This window comes from Rhincodon typus, chromosome 23, assembly GCF_021869965.1.
Source record: "Rhincodon typus isolate 14 chromosome 23, sRhiTyp1.1, whole genome shotgun sequence".
In the NCBI taxonomy this organism is placed as follows: domain Eukaryota; kingdom Metazoa; phylum Chordata; class Chondrichthyes; order Orectolobiformes; family Rhincodontidae; genus Rhincodon; species Rhincodon typus.
In genome coordinates this window covers 23,878,366-23,894,857 of record NC_063354.1, presented here as the reverse complement: position 1 = coordinate 23,894,857, position 16,492 = coordinate 23,878,366, and positions in this window count along the sequence as shown.

Sequence of the window (16,492 nt, the reverse complement as noted above, 5' to 3'; positions counted from 1 at the left end):
CTCTTCCTGCTGCTAGAATTGTATGTGAACCAATCTATTTTACTGAATTTGTGTTTGCCAAGGGTGTGCCTATGGGATGATACCAAATTGGAACAGTTAATTCGTAGTAGTTAATATATATTATTTTGTTGAGCGTTTCAATAGAATTACAGTTAAGCCAATTACTTTACATTTATTTTGTGTGTATTTTAACTGTAGTGTAAAAATAAAATGTGTTTTGCTAAAAGTTGAGTAGTTTGACCAATCGAATTGCATCTGGAATCCAACACCTTACACTGACCTTTCAAATAAGAAAAGGGATCTAGGCTACTCTAAACAAACTGACTATCAATCCCCAACATGACCTGACTATCCCTCACCCTGACTATCCTTCTTGTCACTTCCAAAAAAAAATTTACTGTCCAATTATCGGATTAACTTCCCAACCCAACCACCCTCCTGATCTGACTACCCCACCTCACTCACTTATACTTTCAACCATCTCACCCAGCTGCCACCCAAACGATCTTCACCCTACTCACCTATCCTCTTACCGTCACCCTATCTACCCATTCACCCTATCCATTCACTGAATCACCCACTAACCCACTCAATAAGTTTCACCCATTCACCCATTTACTAACATTTGCACTGGACATCATATGGCAACTAATGTTATAAAAATGGTATGAGTCTTCTCCATGTTTTGTTGTATAATTGGGGTGTTTCTTTGTTTAGTCTCCAAACGTATTGCCGCTGGAATTCATGGAAACTTCTGCAAGAACTTCCTATTTACAGCTAGATCTTACATACACATTCTGTTCACATTGGATTGGAGCTTCTGTCCCTTCCAGCAGCCTCTATTTAATCTTGTGACTCTGATATCATCACTACATCACAAACATCATCATTATGTAATCTTTTAATGTTAATCCCATTCTTCTACATCTCCAGCCAAGTCATCACGTCTATTTTATTTACATTCTAAACATCTCTTCCAAAACTGTCAGACTTCACTGTAGTAATCTCCAATGGTGCATTGACCAATCTCCCTGATCAAGAATAAAACCAGAAACTTTTTTCTGGCAGCATCTATGGAGAGAGAAACAATGATAATGTTTCAAATCTGACATGACTTTTCTTCAAAAACTGAATGGTGCTGGAAATTGATGGGTTTTATGCAGTTGACAAAGCGGGAAGAAGAGTGAAGGGCAACAGATGGTGCGGTACATAGAGGAAATTTAGCTTAGCCTTTGCAAACGTGCACTTCTCATTCAGTATAGATCTGCATTCTATAGGTCTGTTATCACTAACTCTTTGATCATGCTCCTCTTTTGTAGTCCCAAATATTTATTATGCTATCCATGCGACCTATTGCATCATTGATGATATCCAATATGTTGGTCAAAATTGTGTAACATTTCTGGATGGGATGATTCCGAGCAGGTATTTGTTAAAACAATAACAGCTGAAAGGTGTAGGAAATAATTATCTTTCTGGAGTCATCATCGAATAATTTCCAAAATCCACTGATAGTATCCATTTTGATGAATAGGCTGCTCTGGGCTAGTTTTGCGAGACTTTCACTCAGTTGCTTTCTTTTGCTTTCCCCGACTTCTAATAAATCTTCTAAACCTTTCCTTCTAATAAACCTGACCCATTTAATAATTAAAACTTGAGGAAGATAAAAATAAGGGTCATACACCTGTAATGCCTTTCAGATGAGGCTGCATTCTCATTAATGCCATTCTCATTAAAACGTCATTAGCAATGTTTCTTACAGGGTAATGTAAGTACTGACTTGCTGCTTTTAACTTTTCTCCTTTAATCCTGAAATAGTTTTGTTCCCAGGGAACCTTTTCTTCCAATTCTCCCATTCTTGGGACTGGTTTGGATACTGGATTACTTTGAATGTTTTCAGAAGTGATACATTGGCTTGCATGCTTCTCCTGAGCCTTGAGGCTATGCCTGCTACTGTTCATTTCTTCAGATCAATGCTCCCTGCTGTCTGGTCCTTAGATCTGTTTTCCAACCTTTTGTGAACCTGCAATGTTCCCAATGTCCTGGTGAGTCTTCAAAAAAAAAGTCCTGTTCTCCTTGATCATGAGGTTTACATCAATAGTTAACTTCAATGTTTCTTTTTGCCTTTTCCACCTACACCCCCATTGACACCATGTTTTATTTTGTATTTGATATGTAACTGCTTAATCTCCCAAAGGACTGCTACTGGAACCAATGGACCTTATTTATTATATTATAAAAAATGGACTATGTTTTAAATGGTAAAAAATTGCAGCACGCTGCTGTGCAGAGGGACTTGGGTGAACTTGTGCATGAATCGCTAAAAGTAGGATTGCAGGTGCAGCAGGTGATTAAAAAGGCAAATGGAATTTTGTCTGCCATTGCTCAAGGGATGGAGTTTAAAAACAGGGAGGCTATGCTGCAGCTGTATAGGGTCCTGGTGAGGCCACACCTGGAGTACTGTGTGCAGGTTTGGTCTCCTTACTTGAGAAGAGATATACTGGCACTGGAGGGGGTGCAGAGGAGATTCACTCGGTTGATTTCAGAGTTGAGAGGGTTGGATTATGAGGAGAGACTGAGTAGACTGGGATTATACTCATTGGAATTCAGAAGGATGAGGGGAGATCTTATAGAAACATATAAGATTATGAAAAGAATAGATAAAGTGGAAGCAGGGAGGTTGTTTCCGCTAGAAGGTGAAACTAGGACTAGAGGGCATCGCCTCAAAATAAAGGGAAGCAGATGTAGGACTGAGGTCAGGAGGAACTTCTTCACCCAAAGGGTTGTGAATCTGTGGAATTCCCTGCCCAGTGAAGTGGTTGAAGCTACCACGCTGAATGTTTTTAAGGCAAGGCTAGATAAATTTCTGAACAGTAAAGGAATTAAGGGATATGGTGAGTGGGGTGGGTAAGTGGAGCTGAGTCTCAAAAAGATCAGCCATGATCTTATTAAATGGCGGGGCAGGCTCGAGGGGCCAGATGGCCTACTCCTGCTCCTAGTTCTTATGTTCTTATGTTCTTATCCAATAAACTGAAAGCAATATTGCTTTCCCAGGACTAACAAACTGTCATACTTCTGCTTACAATAATACACTTCCATGTTCCAAAGGAATGAAAGGAAAGGATTGGTAAATATCTATTAACATTTCTCAAACTTCAGTGAGTTCTAAAGACCTACTATGAATATGCAATCCAACCAGCATTCATATCCATTGCGGGCAGAATTGTGGAGCAAGAGAAACATTACAAAAATAGTCTAAACTTGTGCTAAAATAGGACACAGTGCCAACAATAGTAAGTATAATCGCACAATTAGATGTAAAACCAGAACCATGCCTTGGACACTGAGCGTCCCACAATATGGCAACAGTTGCAGCCATTTTGCTTCTATACATTGATTCAATGTTTCCTGTATTCAGCTCAAAGTTAAATGAATATCTTATTTCACATTTAATGCAGGTAATATTCATATATTTGAATTCATCTACTGGATTATGGTCAAGAACAAATAAACTGGTACATTCACTGAGTGACTCCCAAAAGAAGAGCAGTAGATTTTTCACTAAGAGGCAGAAATGAGACATATTAAACAGGAGTGAGGAGGTCTAATGGGATGTAGGTAGCATCTCTGCCTGCTTTACAAACTCCAGTTTCAAGCCCTGCCTCAGGAGTTGATAGCCAAATAAGGTGTGTTCATAATGAAAACTGACTTGTTGATTATCAACCTGCAAATTCTTATAACACAAGCTAATGACAGATGGTTAGATTGGGAGAGATTGCTGGTCGGACCTGTTTTTAGATTTCACTGCCTGGGCCACCATTATTGCCATCCCATTGTGGTTGAGAAGATGGTGGTGCGTTGCCTTCTCGAACTGCTGCAGGCAATTTGGTGGAGATAGACCCATGATGCTGTTATGGATGGCATTGAAACATACAAAATGCTTAGGCAACTTGACGGGGTAGATGTGGAAAGATTGTTTTCCCTTGTGGGAGAGTGAGAGTCCAGGCGGCATAATCGGAGAATAAGGGGTCACTCATTTAAGACAGAGCTGAGCAGGAATTTCTTCTCACTAAGGTAGCAGATCTGTGGAATTCTATATCCTGTGGTAAATAGGGGAACAAGCAGGAAAATGAAGTTAAGAAATATCAGATCAACCATTGTCTCTTTGAATAGTAAAGCAGAAAAAATAGAGTTAATGGCCTACATCTGTTCCTACGCCTTATGGTCTTATGGTGTTCTAGAATCTTGACTCAGTGACATGGATGTTGGAATTATTTATGGGTCTGATTAACATGGGCTGTGATAAGATTTGAGGCAGAATCAGAAGAGATGTCTGAGGCTTGTCTCAAGGTTGGGATTATCACGTTTTCATCTTCTATGCTTTTCATACATGGTGTGGTGAACTTCTCCTGGGCAGTGGCGAGTTACCAATCACAGAGGATTGTAACGTGTCTTAACTTACCATCTTACCAGACTCGCCATAGAAGTTAGATGTGAAGAAAATTTAACAAGAAAACCAGAGCGGGTACGTGATGGGTACCTTTCATCCATGGACAATGGCATGCAGTATGTGCTAACTCCTCAGGACCGTCATGGCATTTCTCCAAAACGCTTGCAATCTGCTCAGGAAGCTGGGTCCTGGTGAGGCCACGAGTGGAGTACTGTGTGCAGTTTTGGTCTCCTTACTTGAGAAGAGATATACTGGCACTGGAGGGGGTGCAGAGGAGATTCACTCGGTTGATTCCAGAGTTGCGAGGGTTGGATTATGAGGAGAGACTGAGATTATACTCATTGGAATTCAGAAGAATGAGGGGAGATCTTATAGAAACATCTAAGATTATGAAGGGAATAGACAAGGTGGAAGCAGGGAGGTTGTTTCCACTAGCAGGTGAAACTAGTACTTGAGGTCATCGCCTCAAAATAAAGGGAAGCAGATGTAGGACTGAGGTCAGGAGGAACTTCTTCACCCAAAGGGTTGTGAATCTATGGAATTCCCTGCCCAGTGAAGTGGTTGAAGCTACCTCGCTGAATGTTTTTAAGGCAAGGCTAGATAAATTTTTGAACAGTAAAGGAATTAAGGGTTATAGTGAGTGAGAGGGTAAGTGGAGCTGAGTCTCAAAAAGATCAGCCATGATCTTATTAAATGGCGGGGCAGGCTCGAGGGGCCGAATGGCCTACTCCTGCTCCTAGTTCTTATGTTCTTATGTTCTTATTTACAGGCTTCTCTTCATAGTAAGTTAACTGGCTCTATGTAATCTGTGACTCTGACATCATTATATCATCCTCATTGTCATTGTGTATGCTTTTCATGTTATTTGTATTACTTGACACTGCATTCATCCTCTTTGCAGGTCTCTGTGTGAATTCCTGCACTGAGAGAGATCTTCAAGATTCTGTGCCAGAATTTGGACGATTTTAAACAAGATCAGGTATTTGCTCAGTTTTCTGACTGATCACTTTTGGACATAATGGTTTTGACACTAATTAAAAGATTTGGGCCATTGTTTTCTCAAACTAATCGTTGCAAACTTTGGATTCAGATTTGACATTTAGGAAGTGTTAATTATTGACAGTATCAAGCAAAGAATATAAAGCAAATTAAACAGGTGAACCATTCAAATGTAGGATGAATGAACATAAATTTTAGTCTGAGGTTGCAGTGCACTGTTAGTTTGGATTTTTTTTAGATTGATGAGAACAGGATGAAGAGTTGACTTTATGACTGCAGCAGTGGCCCCAGCCTTCAGTTGAAAAGATGTAGCCGTTTTTATGAAGCTCTGAATGATTTGCATGTCAACTGGGTAGCTACTGTCAGGATTCAGAGCCTGTGTCCAAGTCCTGCCAGCCAATCACAGGGCTAGCAGCTTTGTTGTTGTAGCAGCAGTACTGAGAGCAGTGGTCACTGCCACTACTGCAAGAGGCCTGGAATTAAGATAAGTGGGACCAGGTGCTTGAACCACATGGCAGGCAGGTGCTCCTGGCAACTTTGGGTGGGGAAAGTGCATAAACTACCATCCATGGGTCGTAAAAAGCTTGATCTGGTGGATCCTCTCCCTACTTGGGTACAGAGGGAAGCCAGCAGCTCTTTTTGGGTAGCTTCTCTATGTGGCATAAAGCACCTGGCCACTTGTTTTTCTGTTCTTTTTTTTTCATGGGATATGAATGTCAGTGGGAAGGCCAGCACTTGTTGCTCATCCCTAAATACTTTTGAACTGACTGGTGTGTTAGGGCATTTAAGAGAGTAGTTAAGAGTCAACTACATTGCTGTGGGTCTGGAGTCACATGTCAGCTTGACCAGGTAAGGACAACAGATTTCTTTCCGATTAGTCAAGCAGATGAGTTTTTTCATTTTACAACAATCGATGATAGCTTCATGGCTACCATTGTCAAGGTTACCTTTATATTCCAGATTTATTAATTGAATTTAAATCCACTCGCTGCTATGCTGAGGGTTGAACTCATGACCCTAGAACATCTGTCTGGGCCTCCAGATTATTAGTCTACTGACACTACCACTATGCCACCATTCTGGTAGAATATCAATCATGGAGCCTTAGGTATCACTTAATTGACTACTTAAGGGCCACATTAGGTCTTCAGACTGGAATGCCATCCTTAACATTTCTGCCTCTGATTTAATCAGGATGACTTAAAGCGACAGGCACTCCATGCAAACAGACTTCCTTCCCGATCCTACTGCCACCTGATGACTTAGCTGACATTGTCGTTCTATCCAGTTTGGAATTGAATCCTTCACGATTTATATCAATGACTCTCTTCTTCCTTCATATTGCTTGATAATTATGATAAACACATCTTCTAACTTGAAAAAAAAATCAATGACCAGGGGCATCACAGAAATGACCGAACAACCCAGGTGATCTAGACAGGAGGTTGCAACACAAACTCAATTATGGCTGTGATGCACTCAATGGAAAACTGTAACCCTAACTCAATTACAAATGATATCTCTGTCAGAAGGGTAGAATATGATGCTATTTGCACAACTACAAACAGTGATTGAAGTATGAATAGGGGCATTATAACACTGACTCAATCATAGGACAAGATGGGCATTATACTGTTAGGTCTTACAATGCAAAATTGACAGAGTCAGAGACAAAGATATTTCAGCATTTTAGTTTTTTTTTATTTTGGAGTTTAAATATAAAAGAACAGTCTGTTGTGTCAATCATTCTTTTAATGAACTTGCTGAAGTAAGCATCTAGGAATTAGAGTAGGGCGAGCAAGTTTCAGGATGAGTAGTGTTGTTGCCATCTGAGAAACTTAGAATCTCAACACAGCAGCAATTTATAATCATTTTAAAAAAGGGAGTGCAAAAAATATCATCAATAGCTATTCACTTTGCCAAATAGTTTGGTTTGATTTGAAATTTCAGTGTAAACAGCAAGATTGTGTATTAGTTTAGTTATTTATCAAGCAGAAGAAATCGAAAGGTTGCTATAGGTTAAATCATGGCTAATGATGGTATTTTGCATGTTTATGGGTGGATGAAGAATGGACCTTCTTATTACACTCGTGTATCATGGCATTGCCAGATTGAAATTACTTCCCACAGAAGTGGAGCACAGCTACTACCCCATCAACATTGCTTTTAAACATCAAGCTATCAATTATAATTAGTATTAGTAATAATTGGGGGGCACAGTGACTCAGTGGTTAGCACTGCTGCCTCATAGCACCAGGGACCCGGGTTCAATTCCACCCTTGGGCAACTGTATGGAGCTTGCACATTGTTTGCGTGGGTTTCCTCCGGGTGCTCTGGTTTCCTCCCACAGTCCAAAGATGTGCAGGCTAGGTGGATTGGCCATGCTAAATTGCCCGTAGTGTTCAGGGATGTGTAGATTAGGTGGGTTATAGGGGAATGGGTCTGGGTGGGATGCTCTGAGTGTCGGTGTGGACTTGTTGGGCTGAAGGGCCTGTTTCCACACTGTAGGGATTCTATGACACTATGATTCTATAATATCTGAAATATCTCACGACTGTTGGTACTTCAACATTGTTCTCTCTCATGGCTAGTGCTGTACTTTTAATCAGACCCACATTCATCTGTTCAGTGATTACAATATACATATGTACAAATACAAATGAAAAAATGCAACAATCACTTACAATGATGTAACACTTAACATTGGAAAATGTTCACATTTCTTCAGCTGAAGTATCAAAAAGGAATGGATATTGTGCTTTTAAAAAAAGCAGTGACCAGAAGCTTGGTCAAACAAAAGTTTTGATGGAAGTTTTCAATGAGACAGGCATTCATGGAGGGAGTTGCACAGCTCGATGACCAAAGCAGCAGATATGGCTGATGACTGAAGTATCAGGAATGGGGTAGGTAGGTTAATGGAACACATATGATGCTAGAATCCAGGACATGAAGGAACGACTGCAGATAGTTTAAAAGTTTGTGAAGCATGAGGCCACAGTGGGATTTAAACCAAAAGATGATCATTCTAAATTTGAGGTATTGTTCAACTTCCCACTTATGGAAATTAGCAGTGAGTGGTGTGTTGAGTGAGTGGGACCCAGTGCACAATAGAGTCAGGGTGGCAGAGTTTGGTTGAACTGTAGGTTACAGTGGTAGATTTTGAAGAAGACAGACAGCAAGAGACATTGGAAGGATTGGGAGAGGTTTGTGAAGAGGCCAAGCTGTTGGTAGATAATGATTGAATATTTACCAGCCCTTTGAAGATGAGGTGGGGTTGGGACTGGTGGTAAAGTGATGATAGGAGGCATCAGCAGGGGAGCACAAGCTGTCCTTGCTATCAAGGGATACTATCAAAGATTATTAATTAGTTAGTGTAATGAATTGGCTTTTGACAGCCATTTTATGACCCCAACAGAATTTTTGCAAGACTCAGACATTCGCCACATGGCAAATCTATCAGCTACAATGAGTTGGTCTCCCCTCGTTTCCCAGGGTTCATTTTCTCTGGAGCTCGAGGAGGGGCCATGGCTCAGTAGGGGCCACCCTAACAGTGGCTGTACTTGCATCCCTGTGTCGCCTCATCAGGAATGCCTGCCTGCCCTGAATTAGATGGTACTACTAGAGGAAGTTTCACAATTGACTTTTACTGGTGAACCCACCTACCTGGACCTACCGCTTGCTCACAAAGGTTCAGGACTTGGGCATGGATCGCCGCTGGAGGATCCCACAGTAGAATATTGTACTAGGTGCAGGATACAGAAGACTAAATGCAGGAGCTTAGAATAGGTTCCAGGGAAACATCAATGCCCTTCCTTTGCCTTTATAAATGTGGACTCATGCGGTTCATCTCTAGGATTTTTCATTTTTCTTTTACAGCATGAGATTATTGTATATAGTTGGGTTCAGAGTTGAATGTAATGTCCTTGTTAGCTTTTGTTACTGTATTTTACTCGGGGTATTATTGCATGCAGTACATCAGACTGCTTAATTGGTGACTGCTAATCTTCAATTTCCTGAGATGGTGTTTCATCCTGTTAATTATTTAAGCAGCTTTGCAGAGATTCTGGAGATGAGAGAGCTGTCCTCAGTTTTTTATGTCTCTTCTTCAGTAAGCAGCAGAAGGACATGACCCTTGACTTCAATTTGGCATAAATACCATCAAAAATATACTACCACCTACAACTGTCCCACTTTCCTGCACTAGGCTCTTCTTTAAAACTTTGTAGTAGTGAACTGTGATTTTAAATCAAGGCTGAATTGTGCCAAATAAATCATTGCAAAGTGTCAGTTTCATGAAGAGTTTCTGTCCATGAGCTCCAGCAAGATATCTCACTCAATTCCACTGCCCACCTTGTGTTATATGCACCACACCTCTACAATGCTGTTCTTGAACTATCTTGCACTTAGCTGCCAGGACCTTCCAGCATTTCTGCTGCCGGTCCCATATTTAAAGCACAGTTGTAAACCAGGTCAAACTCTGCCAGACACAAATAGCGCTTCACTGTAGACATAGTGGGTAGGAAATGTAAAAAAAAATAGCTTGAGGTCACATAATAGCAGAAATGACACTTCATTTGAATGAGAAGATCACATCTGTAAGTGGTGTTGCCAATTTACATCAACTGTCATTGTAACTGCAGCTACAGCTGCCAGTAAATAAAGCAACAGAGAAAACCTATCTTTAGTACCATAGCATATTAGATTTTTTTCTGAAGGAATTGTACCCTTTTCTTAATGTCCAGCGTAAGAAAACATCTTGTCACCATTCAGTGTCAAAGTACATTGTAAAACCCTCAAACAGTTGAAAAACTTAAATTTTATGGAATGACATAAAAAATGAAAACTGAAAGAAACAAAGCTGCATTTGTTTCTGGTGAGAATAGGGGTGATAACACCTGGCCCCTGAAATGAAGGAGGTGTTTGAGAGTTGTCAAATATATTAGCATCATAGCAGCTTCCAGTGTGTTTGGTGCAGAACTCCAAGTGGGGTACTACTGATCACAGATGACTCATACATTTACGAGTTGGAAACTATTTCTGTTGATAAAGTCTGCTGCATTATCTCGCAGAACTCTCAAAGTGAAATATGCACAGCCTATAGTGCTATATATGTAGAGGAAGCCAGCTATGTTGGCAAAGCCCAATGCCCAGGCTGCACCACTGACCTTGTCTCAGGGAGACAAGATAAAGTGCTGTGATCTGACACAAATTGCATTGGTGACAGCCTTGATACATTAATGGGTTGCGAATTGAGAGATCCCTCACAGGTCCCTAAAGAATCCTTGGAAATAACCAAATTCATAAAAATTTAGTGCAGCTGTCACTTAACAGCCATAGGCTCAGGAGTATCCACCTGCTCCTTCAGTTTGTATGTCCTGTCCAGCAGATGATAAAGTTCAGTGACAATGTCCTGGAACCTGCTCAGTCTGCTACGGCACTGCACCTTGCTCATCTGGAGGAAATGGCATCAATGACAATGGACTCTCAGCTTCTGCACCTTCTCCACATCCTGAGGGAGACCTCAGCTGTGACCTCTTAATGTGAATGCAGTTTGGCAGCCATTAGAATTACTGCTGGTCCTGGGCTTGCTGACATATTTGTTCCTCCTCGATTACTTTACACATTCACCGTAGATCAGCCACAGGGATATTGGTCCCTTCTGTGCCTGGATCCATTGGTCACTGTTCCAATGAACTTGTGTGGGGAATATCAGAAACAGATAACAGTTTATTATAGTCATCAATACAGTGGCGCTTGGAGGACTTTGGCAAAAGGGGCAATGGAATGCCAGGTACTGGACCTTTGGCATGTTGAATCTTATTCTGATGCAAACAGCAGAAGCCATGAGGCTGAAGTACAGTGAGAGATTGTGAGTGCAGTAAGATTACCAGTATTTTTTCCGTCCTTCTCACGTCACTCAAGAAATTGCATATAGAGTATGTTGGCAAATACTTACTGTTCAAGGTCAGAGGACATCAGCTTTATGGTTATGCTTTGCTGAGTGAATTACAGGCTTAGCTTGTTAATCTAAATGACCGCCAAACCTTCATATTCCATTCTTCCTTGCGCTTCTTGTTAACCACATTGGTTCTGAGGTTCCACACCTTCTTACCCAAATTTTCATTTTCCAACACAATGCCTTGAGTCCAAGGGCATAGCAAAGCCATGCCAACTGTCATGATGCTCTGGTCCCCATCAAACCCAGAGTAGTGGTGACCATCGATGACGCTCCCACTTCCCGCAGTAAACTATTGTTTTGTACCTGACTATGTTGAATTGCCCCCTCATCACAATTATTGTCCCCTCTGCCTCCCAGCATGATGCTTGCAATCACCACAACTGACTTCTCTAACTTTGCCTGCTATCGCAATGGCCACTGATAACCTGCTTTGAATTTGAATGAACAGACTCTCTGGATTGACTATGGCCCACAACCAACTGACTTAAAAGAACATCTGACTGATGAGTCACTGGGCCCATGACTGATCTCTGTGCAACTCTCCAACTGACCCTCTGCTAACCTCTTGGCTAGTTGCACGGGACCTGTAGAACTGACCATGACCACTTCCTGACTGTAATAATTCCTGATCCAATCCGCCACACAGTCTGGTGCTGTGAATCTTCCCTGCTGAAGGGACTATCATTTTAACAATGTTGCTTCCCATCACCCCTTACCTGGGTTTCAGTAAAATTCAGGCCACTTTTTCTACTTGCATTTCATTTTCATTTGAACTTTGGCTTGTTTCATAATTTTTATCCTATACAAAGCTCTTTACTTGTCGAATAGAAGTATCTTCATTTTCTGAAATAACTTTCAGTTTGGTAAGTGGAATGAGGGCAGGACTTATACAGCTAACGGTAGGTTCCTGGGAACTGTTGTCGATCAGAGAGACCTAGAGGTTCAGGTGCATAGTTCTTTGAAAGTGGGATCATAGGTAGATAGGGTGGTGAAGAAGGAATTTAGCATGCTTGCCTTCGTTGCTCAGAACATTGAGTACAGGGGTTGGAACATCATGTTGTGGTTATACAGGACGTTGGTGAGGTTACGTTTGTAGTACTGTATCCAGTTTTGGTTGCCTGGCTATAGGAAAGATATTATTAAATTGGAAAGACTACAGAAAAGACTTACAGGATGTTGCAGAGACTGGAGGGTTTGAGTTACAAGGTGAGGCTGGATCTTTTTTCACTGGAGTGCAGAAGGTTGAGGGGTGACCTTATAGAGGTTTGTAAAATCATGAGGGGCATACGTAGGTGAATAGCAGAGGTCTTTTCCCAAGTTTGGTGGATTTAAAAACTAAGGGGCATATTTTGAAGGTGAGAGGAGAAAGATTTAAAAGGGACTTGAGGGGTAGCTTTTTCACACAGAGGGTTGTTTGTATATGGAATGATCTGCCAGAAGAAGTGGTAGATGCAGGTACAGTTACAACATTTAAAAGCCATTTGGACAGGTCTGTGAACTGGAAAGGTTGAGAGGGGTATGGGCCAACTGCAGGCAAATGGGACTAGATAATAGGAACTGCAGATGCTGGAGAATCTGAGATAACAAAGTGTAGAGTTGGATGAACACAGCAGGCCAAGCAGCATCAGAGGAGCAGGAAGGCTGATGTTTCGGGCCAGATGCTGCTTGGCCTGTTGTGTTCATCCAGCTCTACACCTTGTTATGGCAAATGGGATTAGTTTAGTTTGAGAAACTTGGTTGCTCTGGGTGAGTTGGACTGAAGGGTCTGTTTCTGTGCTGTTTGGCTCTATGACTGTATAACTAAAAAAATTCAACTTCCTTGCCCTCCATCAGAAAGTCATGTAAAGTGCAGATGTACAAATCTGACTTTCCAACATCATTTTGGAATTAAATGTACAGTGTATAGTTTTTAAATCACAAAAATGTATGAAATAGATCAAGAAGTTGTCATCTTTTCCCTGGAGGTCCATAATCAGATCATTTAAATGAGCAATGAACTGAGAAAGCCAATTTGTAAACTGAATTTGATATGGTCATATGTGAATGAACACAGTTTTCTGTTTAAAACTCAATCAGGACTGTTGTTGAGAGCAATTTTTACTTGTCAACATACTAGGAGCAGACGGTCCAGTGGGGAGATCTTTTCATGTTCTAGAAACCTGTTTTTATCGACATGTGTGAAATATTAACAAATTAAAGACATTTGATATCTCCACTGCCCTGTCGCAAGCCTGCTTAATACTCTTGGTTCCAGTCAGGTGGGAGCAATGTGGAGAAGCTGCAAGAATTTATGGTTCCAATCCCTGACCACAGAGAGATAGGGTATAATGTCTGAACCTTCTACTGGTGGGGATCTGATGGTTGGAGAATTGTGGGGGAAGTGGGAAGCGGGTGTTGCTGAGAGGTATCCCTCCTGTTCCTCTGCACCAACAAGCCACGCTGTGAAGCCACTTGTCTACTCACCTTATCGTGGCCAGTTAGTCAAAGTTAAAACCTTACCACTAAATTAATCCTCAGCGAGTTAAATCCAGGGCTTCCAGACATAATAGCATATCTAAAATGCCAACCAGCCTTTTGGAATCCCATTACAGATGCCTTCTCAATGCCTTTGGAACTTTTGCCTATTTAATCCCTCCAACCATACACAAACCTCCTACTCACCAATGTTAAAACTTCCCACTCTTAGCTACAATTTCTGAGCTGAGAGATATTATCATTTATGAGGCAGTTATCAAAGTTGTTGAGCAAAATTCAACTTCAACTGTTTGTTTTTTGGAGTGGGAACTTGACTCACACTGCTGTCTAGTCTCTTATCACACTCAACCATGGTTCACTGAAACAACATTGGTTATGGATATCACTTAATGCATGTTGAGGTTGTTTATGTTAAGAGATTTGGATGCAGCATCTCATGTATTTCTAGTTATTCCTTTAAAAAGTAGTGTGAAACAAGAGCTTTATTTTTCTGCAAGCGCCTCACAGCTGAAGAACCAAATAGTTATGCAAAATTGAGCTATGTTGCATATAAGTTGTTTTAATCTATTTTATTTTCTTCTTCACCTGTAACAGCAGCTGATCGAATCCATTCCCGGAGAGACGTTCCAATTGATGAACATCAGTCATGCAGTACATGGGGATCTATTGTCTGTCTTAAATGAATGGTTTTTCATCTCTAGACAAAATGATATCACTACTAATTATGTATTCCTTTGCAAGTTCAACATTTATGAGAGTAGCCATACTTTACGTATGATGCTTGCCAGTAAATGTAAACAGATTACTGGAGAGTGGCAAATATTTTCCATGGATCCCTTTCTGTCCTTGCCCAAAGTCCAAATATTAAAAAGTTTCCATTGTTTCGCAATGTAATTTCCACAGCTCCTCTGCTTGAGGCACAGATAGACATTTCTTCTATTATGATTTCCAAAGTATGACATAATTTTTAAAAAATCCTGGATGCCATCACAAACTAAGAGCAGAATTCTTGATTTTTCATGTAATTTTGCTGGATGGGAAGTTTTGCTGAAAAACTTGATAAAAGGCCAGTAATCAAAGTGGGAACATTCAGTGAAAATTGAAATAGATCTTATCGTGCCTCTTCCATGTGATAACGTATTTGAGGGATATGGGTTTACTTTAATGCCAATAATTTTGTTCACTAATGATGACTATGCCAAAGAAAATGCATTTCCATCTTGATCAAATAGAAAAATGACTTTAAGCTGTTTGCTAAAAAATGCTGTGTTTACATATCTTTTTTAAAAACCTCCATGCATCCCAATTATTGCAGCATCCACTATGTTAAAAGCTAGATAGGGACAAAAAAATCTTCATCCGATGAGTTGCGAGAATGAAGATTTTTACTACCTTAGAGGGTGATAGCTGCAAATAAATTGAAATGTTTAAAAGGGACCTTGTTAATATATGTTCTTATTGCTCTTCTAGGGAACCTATACCATGCATATTTCTCTTCCTCCTCTTTGTATGAATTCCAAAATAGGAAGCAATGTATTAATATTGTGGAAGGGTGGGAATTAAAATCAAATAAAATTTGCCGTGATTAATTAGATGGTGAAACATGCTGAAAGGGCTGAATGATTTTCTTTATATTTCAACATGGAATCCAATTAATGTGGTGAAATTATAAGGCTGGTCTGACTGCGCATTGTTTGCTTTGTATCTCTACGTGCTATTTTCTCCCTTTGGGACATGTTAGAAGGATTATCAGGCTGTTAGAGCATGTCATGAACTCTCCTTCCATCACCAACTAGTCCTGCAATAAGACTTGAAACAGAAGTTCTGCTTCAGAGGTGGGATCGCTACCTACAATGTCTGATGATATCAGCAAAATTCAGTTTTTCAAACTATCAATTCTGGCAATTTATAGTGACTGGACATTTCCTAACGTATATTTGCCAACTTGTCAAATGTCATACATTACAGTGATAGGAGGCTAGTTATACATAACCTCAGATATACCATTAAAAGACAGTGACAGGTGGTTCCCCCTGGCGAGAAAATAAAAGACTAGCCTCTCTGACCTGCTCTTACATACCTCTGTGATCCTCTTAGCAGCCAGAGCAATAGTAGAACTGACAGATGCCTTGGAGCAAATATACTGACTTCACTCAGCTACTGAAGAAATTCCATAAATCTCATCTATTAATTATTATCACTTTAACTTTTGCAAACACACTGACCTGGTATCTGATTCACCATTATGCCTTTTTAATCTCTTACCAAAATGCAAATATTGAAAACATTGCATGTTTTTCATTTCTTTCTTCTCTCGTTACTTGTTTCCTTTATATTTTTTAAGATTTTTTAAGCAGTTAATCAACTATGTTTGCAAAGGGCGAATGTCCAGAATTTTAATCTTAAATTCCTCTCCAAACCTACTGTGTTTTCTAAATGAATAATAAATAGTAGCATATAAATGTTAAATAATATATGTTGTAAAGGATTAACTTTTTTAAATAATTGGGTCACATTTTTGAAAAAACTTTCATCGGCTGTAGGAGCCATAGGCAAGGCCGAATTTGTTGCACACCTTTAGTTGCCCTTGAGAGTCATAGTCAGAAACA